Here is a 10,495-nt window from a genome sequence, read left to right as displayed (position 1 = left end):
AAGACAGCGTTCCTCAGCTGGTGTCTCATGTTCTGGCCCCACATTGCATTACATTCTGTTGTGGGCCAGCTGCCACAGTCCACCGGGTACACCTGAAAGAGAGGCTGGGAATGGAAGAAGGGACAGGAGGGCGGGAAGAGATGAACCCGTTACAAAGGTATCTGATCAAGGCTGGATGCTTTAATGTTCCTCTTTCAATTGAAAGGGGAAGCCCCACCTCCACCACCCAACCCCTTTGCTTCAGGAAAGAGTGGGTGAGGGGAATGCATCCTTAATCACTGGCTAAAGGTGTCTCCAGGAAAGCTCAGCAGGCAGTCTATTCATCTCCGCAACTGTAGCAGGTCCTGGGTCAGCCAAGGTGATTAACATCTGAGTCCTATTGTTTTGGTCTGCAGTGTTAAACAATGTCTCTCAGGCCTGCTCAAGACTGGGGAGAAGGGCACAAGAAATTAAGAAAAAAGGGGTAGACTTGACAAAAAAATTACAAAACGAATAGAAAAATGTAATTAAACGGATGACAAATCCAAAAAAAATTACAAAAAAGGAGAAATTTGTAATGAAAATTCTTTTTTTTTTTTCGTGTTTAATCTTCTGCTTTACTCAGGGTATTTATATTGAGACTTGAAACCTAAGAAAGTATAATCAGGTGTGGAGCATACCTTTAATACCAGTGCACAGAAGGCAGATCTCTGTCAGTTTGTGGTCAGCCTGGTTCTACAGATCAAGTGCTAGAATAACAAGGGCTACATGAAGAAACTGTCTGGAAAAAAATTTAAAAAAGAAAAAAAGAAAAGCTGAAGTATAAAATCAAACTGAATTTTGAAAACCCAAGTAGAGGTAGAGGGTGGGTAAGAATGTGATCTGGTTGTTCTGTCTTATAAACATGATAACTGTTTTGCAGATTACTGTTCCTTTATACCTAATTATACTTACTATAGAGAAAATAACAGGAAAATCGGCTTGGCTGTGGTTACACTGCCTCCAGCTCTCCGGAAGAACTGTGGGCTGAATCTAAATAGATAATTAAGAATTTCCCTTCTTTATTATGCTAGAACATGCTCTTTATATGTGCTCTTTATAGAGGCATGCCACTAAAATCGAAGGTGGGGTGGTGGTGAAATCTTTACCTCTTACTTCCAGTAACCACCATCAGTCTCCTCAGTTATCAGAGTCAAATGCAAATGTTTAACAAGTATAATACATCATCACATTTTCCAGAATTTCTTCCAAATGATAATTTAAAAATTAAAATTCCTAACCAAATCCAGGATCAGCAACCAGTTACTGGGTGATGACCGATTATAAACATAAACGCAACTACATAATTAACACGTCAAGTCTACTTTGGCTCTCAAATAGAGTAACATAGATGTGGAAAACTTTGTTAGGATAGATGTGTGCATATGTGCATACTCATGTGATAAATTCTAAATGGGTTGTTATTATTTGTTTGTTTTTCTTTGCACAAGTCTATGATTTGTTATTTTGAGGAGAGCCAACCTCTGTCAAGATCAATCAGGAAGAAGGACAGCAATTTGTTAGGAATCGCACATACCTTTAAAATTTCCACGCATACCTTCCATGTTTAAAGTGTTATAGTAAACATTCTGTAAATTCTTGGCTGAAACCTAAGCAGAAAAAAGGTCTGTGTTGACAACAGCATTTACTGCCTGGACTGAATCAGAAAAGTAGCAGATTTTGAAATGTTTGCTTGGACTAGAAAAGGTAACCTGAAAAAGAAGTTTCAAATGGGAAGCTGAATTTTTCTTCCCAGGCTAAGTTATTGGACTTTTTGAACAAGTCCACTACTTGTATCTGACATAATTAAAACTTCTTATATTAAACATCGTTAAAATGCTGTTTTCTTTTGATAACACTTTAGTGAAATGCATTGGTAAAAGATCCAACAAGCCATAAACATGAATAATCTTAATGCCTGCCACTTGGAAGCACAGAGATTAGTAGGCTAGTCACTAAATAAAATGAAAATATTACCTAAAGTTTCTAAGTATCTACAACATCTAAAGTGGGATTTATTTGGTGGACCTCAATAAGTTCTCAGAACATTTGCTGTAACTCAGGTAGAAATAGGCAAGTCTGTAGTCCAAAAGGGTATTTCAGCTAAACTAAGTCAATTCTCACATCTGCAGTGGTTTAGAGATGGTCACTGTTGTGTTTCTTCAGCTCTTCAGGCTAAGCGACCGTGATCAATGCTTTAGAGGGTTAGGCAGATTCATTTCCCTTTTGTTCAACAACGCCTCATCTCTATGTAAAACCTGGTCTCCAGTCCCACTATCCAATATCTGCCTTACATTAGGTCTTTCTTCGGGGATATTACACAAAGTAATTACATTATAAAAGGCCACCAGATCACTCTGCTCAAATGTTACAGATGGTTTCAGTGATGATCCAGGAGCAAGGGAACTTCCTCCAATGATTCTCAGGTTGATAAATTTGATTTTCCAAGTATTTTCCACAAAAGGGCTACGGATAAGTCCAAAAATTTGTTCAAATATGCCCAAACAAGAATTTCCTCGGTGGACAGTGCCTGCAACTCCAACCATAACTAATCCATGAGGAGAAGATGCACATTTTAGTCCCTGAGGATCAAGGTTGAGACTGAGAAAAAGAAATTCCTCTCTCACTAATGACAGTCAGCGAAGACTCACAATTTCTGCTCCTTGGTAGTCTGTCATGTTTTGTTCTGAGGTATTATAATAAAACCTAAGCTTGACATCATGCCAGAAGTGCTGTGGGCCCCATTCATCTTGAGGTGGTCCCATAAAAGGATTCTGAGAATTAAGAAGTTCAAAGAACCAGTGACAGAATTCTTCAACTAAGCGATGAAAATCAAACTTTTCAGCTTCTTTATCTGCCTTCGCCTGCTGCTCAAAGAGTTGGATGTCCTCTGTCTTTGTAACTGGCTCTGCTGCCTCCTTCAGTTTGGGTGACTGTTTTTCCCAGTAATCTTTTGCATACTGAATAAGATTGTGTTTTTCAGTAGTTGGAGGTACAACCACTCCTTGTGTTCCCAAATACCTAACTATGACTTCACGGTGGACTTTCTTGCGCCTCAGAAGTTCTTCTACGTTTTGGCTATACTCTAATATTGCACGAATAGAATCTTCGCGGTCCACAGGCTGCACCAGGCGGTTGGTGACGGTGTCGCAAAGGGCCAATGTTGTACTTACCAATTTTCTATATTTAAAATAATTTTCATTAACAATTTCTCATTTTTCGTAATTTTTTTGGTTTTGTAATCCGTTTAATTACATTTTTCTATTCATTTTGTTATTATTTTCTCAAGTTTACACTTTTTTTTTCTCAAATCTTCACTAGCTTTTTTCAACAATGTCTTCAAAACGATTTCTTCTGAAAAAATGGAACATTTACTGGAAAAGAAAATTGAAAAAATTGAAAACGTTGTTGAAAAACACTAGTGAAAATTTGAGAAAATTGATAAGGAAAACATTGGATATGAAATGGAATATGATTCAAAACAATTTTTCTGATAAAATTGAACATTTACTTGGAAAAAAATTGATCAAATTGAAATCATTGTTCAAAAAACTAGTGAAAAATTAAGAAAAATAGTGAAAACTTGAGAAAAAATACAAAACGAACAGAAAACATTAATTAAACAGATGACAAACCGAAAAGTTACGAAAAAGAAGAAATTTCTAACAGAGATTCTTTTTTTTTTTTTTTTTTGGTTTTTGGAGACAGGGTTTCTCTGTGTAGCCCTGGCTGTCCTGGAACTCACTCTGTAGACCAGGCTGGCCTCGAACTCAGAAATCCACCTGCCTCTGCCTCCCAAGTGCTGGGATTTAAGGTGTGCGCCACCACCACCCGGTTCTAACAGAAATTCTTAACAAAATAGAAAGTTGATAAGGAAAACATTTGATTTGAAAAGGGATGGTATTTGAAACATTTTTTTTTCTGATTAAATTGAACATTTACTTGGAAAAATTTGTTAAAATTGAAAACATTGTTGAAAGAACTAGTGAAACATTAAGAAAAATAGTGAAAACTTGAGGAAGAAAAAAAACCAAAACAAACAGAAAGCTTTAATTAAACAGATGACAAATCCAAAAAATTACCAGAAACGAGAAATTTGTAACAAAAATTCTTAACAAAATAGAAAATGAGTTACCCAGACCCAATTCTCATATGGGTGGCATCCTTTGTTATCACTTTTGAACATCTAATCAATAAAACGTGATATCCAAGAATAGCACGCTTTTTCAAGCACACGTCAGAATTCACGTGTAGGATAATATACTCTATTATCAGAATACACATGTTATATGAAATAGTCTAACGTCAGAATGTTCCTTTCTTCGTTCCTTTTCACCCAAATTTAGGACGTTAACTTCTAAATGTGGTTTAAAATTATATTTAAATAATTTCAAATAATCTTAATTTTATTTTGCACCTTAACTTCTAAATGTATTTCTAAATAATTTAAAAATAATTTTTAAATAATTTTAAATAGAAATAAATAATTTTAAATAATTTCTATGTCAATGTCTGCCATGACGCATAAAATCATAAACCATCATCTTATTTTTTAACTTTTCACATTGTTCTTTCATCAGATAGAAGATCTGAAGAAGTAAAATTTCACGTTCAGTGATAATATATTCCTGACTCCCATAATATCAACTGATTATACATTGGTAACTATATATTATATATTATACTCTAAGGAAATAATATTTCACACACACATACACACACACATATATATGTATATATATATATACATATATATATATATATATAAAATAACATACATGCTTATCAAACTTTCTTATGTGAATAGCCCCACCTAAAAAATAAATCAATATTGCTCAATAATAAATTCGTTATTATGAGTAACGAATTTATTAGTGATCAATATTTATATATAAATTTATATTTCATACATATAAATGTATATTACATATCGTATATATTATATAAATTATATATAAATATATGTAAATGTATTAATTATAGTAGATAATAGGCATGAATGTAATATAAACTTAAATAAACATATATTATGAATGTATATTACATATTATGTGTATATATAATTAATATGCATAATATGTAATAATTATAGTTTTTCACTAATATTTATTGACAATATATTCTTTCCTCATGAAATATATACTAATTATTTTATAAGTTTTATAGAATATATTATATTATGAAGAAATAATATTTCACATATACATATGTATATATATATATATATATATATATATATATATATACATATAATAAACATACATGCTTATCAAAATGGCTTAGGTGAATGGTCCCAACCTAAAAAAACTCAATACTTATCGATAATAGATTCATTACTCATATATTATTTCACATTTATTGATATATATCAGTAAACATATATATTTATATTATATATGAAAATATATCATATATTGTAATTATGTACATAAGTACATATTTTTATAAGTTAGATATAAATATATAATCTATATTTACAAATATATATAAATAAATATATACATGTGCATATATTATAAACACATTATACAATCCTACATAAATATACATTATTTATATATCATATATATTTTACATATGTAATTAGCATATATAACATATATTGATTACAGCTTTCAGTCACATTTATCGATAATATATTCCTTACTCCTACCTATCATACTTATTGGTTATACTTTTACATATTATATTTTATACCCATATATTCCCCAGCTGCCTCCATCTTGAATTCACTTCTGTTCTTTCTCTCATTTGGAAACCAGGTTTCTCAGACACAAAAGTCTAATGGAACCCAGGTCAAGGTTAAAAGCTGAAGCAAAATCAATATAAAAAATAATCAATATAAACAATGTAATCCACATAACCAATATAATCAATATGAAAAATAAACACAACAGAGTGAGAAGAGTTCCAATTGCATGAAGTTCTGCCTCTCTTCCAATGGTGAAAATCTCCTGCCCTTATGTTTAAATAACCATATAGGCACAATATGTGAAACGTTATTGAACTATCCAATAATAAAAAAAAACATATTGAATTTCTTCATTGCCATTACTCATTTTCAGATGAAAATTTGTTACTGAAATGTAAATGTAATGTAAATATAATATCCAATAATTAATAGATAAGGATATTTTAACTTATGTCATATCATATTATATTATATTTAATATTATTATATAACATATTATATATTAATATTAATGCATATTATAGTGTATAACATTTACATAATATTATCCAATAATAAATAAAATATATTCGTATTGGCCATTATACATTTTCATGTTGAATTTTTTTTAATTGTGGATGTAACGTAAATAAAATATCCAATAATAAATGAAAATATCATATTATATTAAATATATCATAGTATATTTAATATTACACTATTATTATAAATTAATATATTATATACTAATATTAATATATCAGTATGCTCTATTGTATAGAGTGTATTATACGATTTAAAAAAGGATATATTAAATTTGTTCATGGCAATGATCCATTTTAAGATTGTTATCTTAGTATATTAATATATTTATATATTTATATAATATATTATATATTATTGTGATATTATTATATATTATTACGTATTATTATAAATTATTATATATTATTAATGTATTACTATATATTGATAACTATATAATATATAATGTGTATTATATTATATATTATATAAGCCATATAATATATTATACACTTATATATAATATGTACTTATATATATTATATAACACTTAACATATAATATAATAATATAATACAAAAAGTAATATATAATGTAATGATATTGCATATTATATTAATATATATAATATATATTATATTATATGTTAATATTCATATATTATTATGATACATTCTATATATTATCCAATAATAAAAAACAATGTATTAAATTTGTTCATGGCAATCATACATTTTCAGATCTTAACTTTTTTCTGAAAAGTAAAGGTAAATGAAATGTCAATAAAGTATCCGATAATAATAAGACTAGGTAAAATTTATCATTTTTTATCATATTATACTATATGCTCTTATATATTAATTCATTATATAGCAATATTAATATATCATTGTAATCTAATATATTATCCAATAATAAATGAGAATATATTGAATTTCTTCATGGCCGTTACACAGTTTCAGTTGATAATAAGATAAGCTTCAGCCATAGGACAGCATCTATACATTGGGTGTTCATATATGACCGTCTTCTTGTGTGACTTCTCATTGAATTTGATTGCTTTTATTAATACAGAAAATAGATAGATAAATAGTGAATAAACGATTGACAATTATTCACAAATAACTGCGAATACTGATCCAGCATCCACCACTGATGATCAATATCTGTGATCAATACTCTATTAGCTACAGGTCAGAGTTCACTCTATTTATTATTATTATTCCTGTTATTATTTTACTCATCAAATTTTATTCTTTGTTTTCTTGACTGGAATGGTGATCGGGTGTCGCCTCAAGGGCATGACATCGTGAGCGTGACATCGAGCGTGTGACGTCACGGACGTGACATGAGAACGGATCATGGGTATGGCATCACGGGTCTGACACGGGTCTGACACGGGTCTGACATAGGTGTGACACCACGGGAATGAAATCATGGGGGTGACATCGCGTGTATCACGCATGTGTGAAATCACCAGTGCGACATCATGGGTGTGGCATGAGGGATGTGAAATCACGAGTGTGGAATCACAGGTGTGACATTATGGGTGTGACATCATGGGTATGACATCATGGGTATAACATGGGTATGATATCGTCAGAATCATGGGTGTGTCATCATGGGTATGATATGGTCAGAATCATGGGTGTGTCATCATGGGTATGACATCATGGCTATGACATCATGGATATGACATGGGTATGATATGGTCAGAATCATGGGTGTGTCATCATGGCTATGTCATCAGGGGTTGACATCATGGGTATGACATCATGGGTATGACATGGGTATGATATGGTAAGAATCATGGATGTGACATCATGAGAGTGACATCATGAGTGTGACATCATGGTTGTGACATCATGGGTATGACATCATGGGTATGACATCACGGGTATGACATCATGGGTATGGCATCATGGGTGTGACATCACGGAAATGACATCACGAGGTATCTCCGGGAAGGCGGACGTCTTCCACAACTGACACAGGAAGGGAATCCACACTCCCCTATAGCAGGTGAGCAGATAGTGAGTCATGGCAGCGATATTGTAATCGATAGATACGAATACACATCTATTAATATCTATATGTATGTTCTATAACCTATATAATATAATGTATATTATATCAAAATATAGTATGTGAATATAATATTGACTCATAATATGTAAATATTTATTATATTGATCAATGTTATACATTGATATAATCAATTGTATATTGATCATATCAATTATTATAATGATCAATATTATATTTTGATATGATTATATTATATGGTATTGTATATAGTGTAATATATAGTGCCATACATATAAAATATGGTATGATAGTATGTATATGACACACTATATTATAGGATATAATATATTAATATAACATTAACATATATCTTAATACAGCATATCATATTACTATAATTATACTGTATAACAATTAGTACCATACATATGAAACATGGTATAATATTTTGTATATGACACACTACACAATAGGATAAAATATATTAATATAACATCAATATATATCTTAATATATATCTCAATGTATATCTTAATTAATACACTATATCATGTTAATAAAATTATATTGTTAGATAATGAATTATAATGATTATGAATTATAATAGTGTATAATACATAATATATAATATAATAATATGTAATATATAATAATTGATAATAATATATAACAATAATGAATTATAATAATTATAATATATAATATAGTATATGTAATATAATACAAAGTATTATATACGTACTTTATATTATATATAATATAATTTTATATGTTATTTAATATCATATTATATATAATAAAGCATATATATTAGCATAATATAATGTAATATAATTATAATATAATATATAATATATATAATATAAAATATGAATATAATATATAAATATAATATAAATATATATAATATAAAATATATTATATACATGTATATTTATTAATATAAATTTATGTACAAATTTATATAAATTTATATATATGTGTTTATATAAATTTATATTGTTACAGAAATTATACATATACATATATATATATATGTATATATATAATATTTATATGTATATATATATATATATCTAAATTCCTTCCAAGTACCCCCACCATATCAGGCCATATTTCATCTGACATCGTGTGTGTTTACGGCATACATACATGTTGTTCAATGCACGTGGCTCAAGACCGAGTGTGCCAGGACACAGGGTTTCACAGGAGGTTTATTCAGGAGATCGAGCAAAGGTGATGGCGAGGAGGGAGGGTAAGGCAGAGAGGTCACGTGGTTTATGCCAATTTATATGAAATATTCTAAATATATACAGACTGTATACGTTAAACATACCGTACACATGAAATGCACCATATACATTAAAAGCTCCATAAACACTCAATACACTGTATACGTTAAACACACTGTATACATGAGATACACCGTATACTGATGACTCTTGGTTAATCCAGTTCATTTGTTTCTGATTTACTATTATCTATGACTGATGACTATTGATATTTCAGCTTTACATATTTCCGATTTACTATGAACTCTGACTGATGAGTATTGATTATTCGTGTCCACTTATTTCTCATTTCCTATTATCCAGGAATGCTGAATGTTGCTTATTCATGTTCATTTTTTTCTGACTTATTATTATCTATGATTGATGACTATTGATATTACACCTTTATATATTTCTGATTTCCTATTAACTATGACATATGACTATTTGTTGTTCATGTTCATTTTTTTATGAATTACTATTATCCACGAATCGTGTTTATTGATTATTTATGTTCATTTATTTCTGACTTACTATTTTCTCTGACAGATGACTAATAGTATGTCACCTTTATATATTTCTGATTTACTATGAACTCTGACTGATGACAATTGATTAATCAAGTTCATTTGTTTCTGATAAACTCTTATCCATGAATGGTGAATGTTGATTATTCATGCTCATTTATTTCTGATTTACTATTATCTATGACTGTTGACTAATGATATTTCACCTTTATATATTTCTGATTTACTATGAACTCAGACTGATGAGTATTGATTAATCAAGTTCGTTTGTTTCTGATTTACTATCATCCACGAATCGTGATTATTGATTATTCATGTTCATTTTTTACTGACTTACAATTATCTATGACTGATCACTATTGATATATCAGCTTTATTTAATTCTGATATCCTATTAACTATGACATATGACTATTGGTTGTTCATGTTCATTTATTTCTGAATTACTATTATCC

The 10,495-nt window shown here is 29.7% G+C and overlaps 1 pseudogene; it reads right to left on the bottom strand.

Moving 5' to 3' along the window:
• Window positions 1-2,207: 2,207 nt before the first annotated feature.
• Window positions 2,208-7,679, bottom strand: LOC114616370 (annotated as a pseudogene).
• Window positions 7,680-10,495: the final 2,816 nt, after the last annotated feature.

Source organism: Grammomys surdaster, unplaced genomic scaffold (genome assembly GCF_004785775.1).
Source record: "Grammomys surdaster isolate TR1022 unplaced genomic scaffold, NIH_TR_1.0 318566, whole genome shotgun sequence".
Taxonomy (NCBI): domain Eukaryota; kingdom Metazoa; phylum Chordata; class Mammalia; order Rodentia; family Muridae; genus Grammomys; species Grammomys surdaster.
Note: the sequence above shows the minus strand (reverse complement) of the source record. Positions and strands in the feature narration are given on the sequence as shown.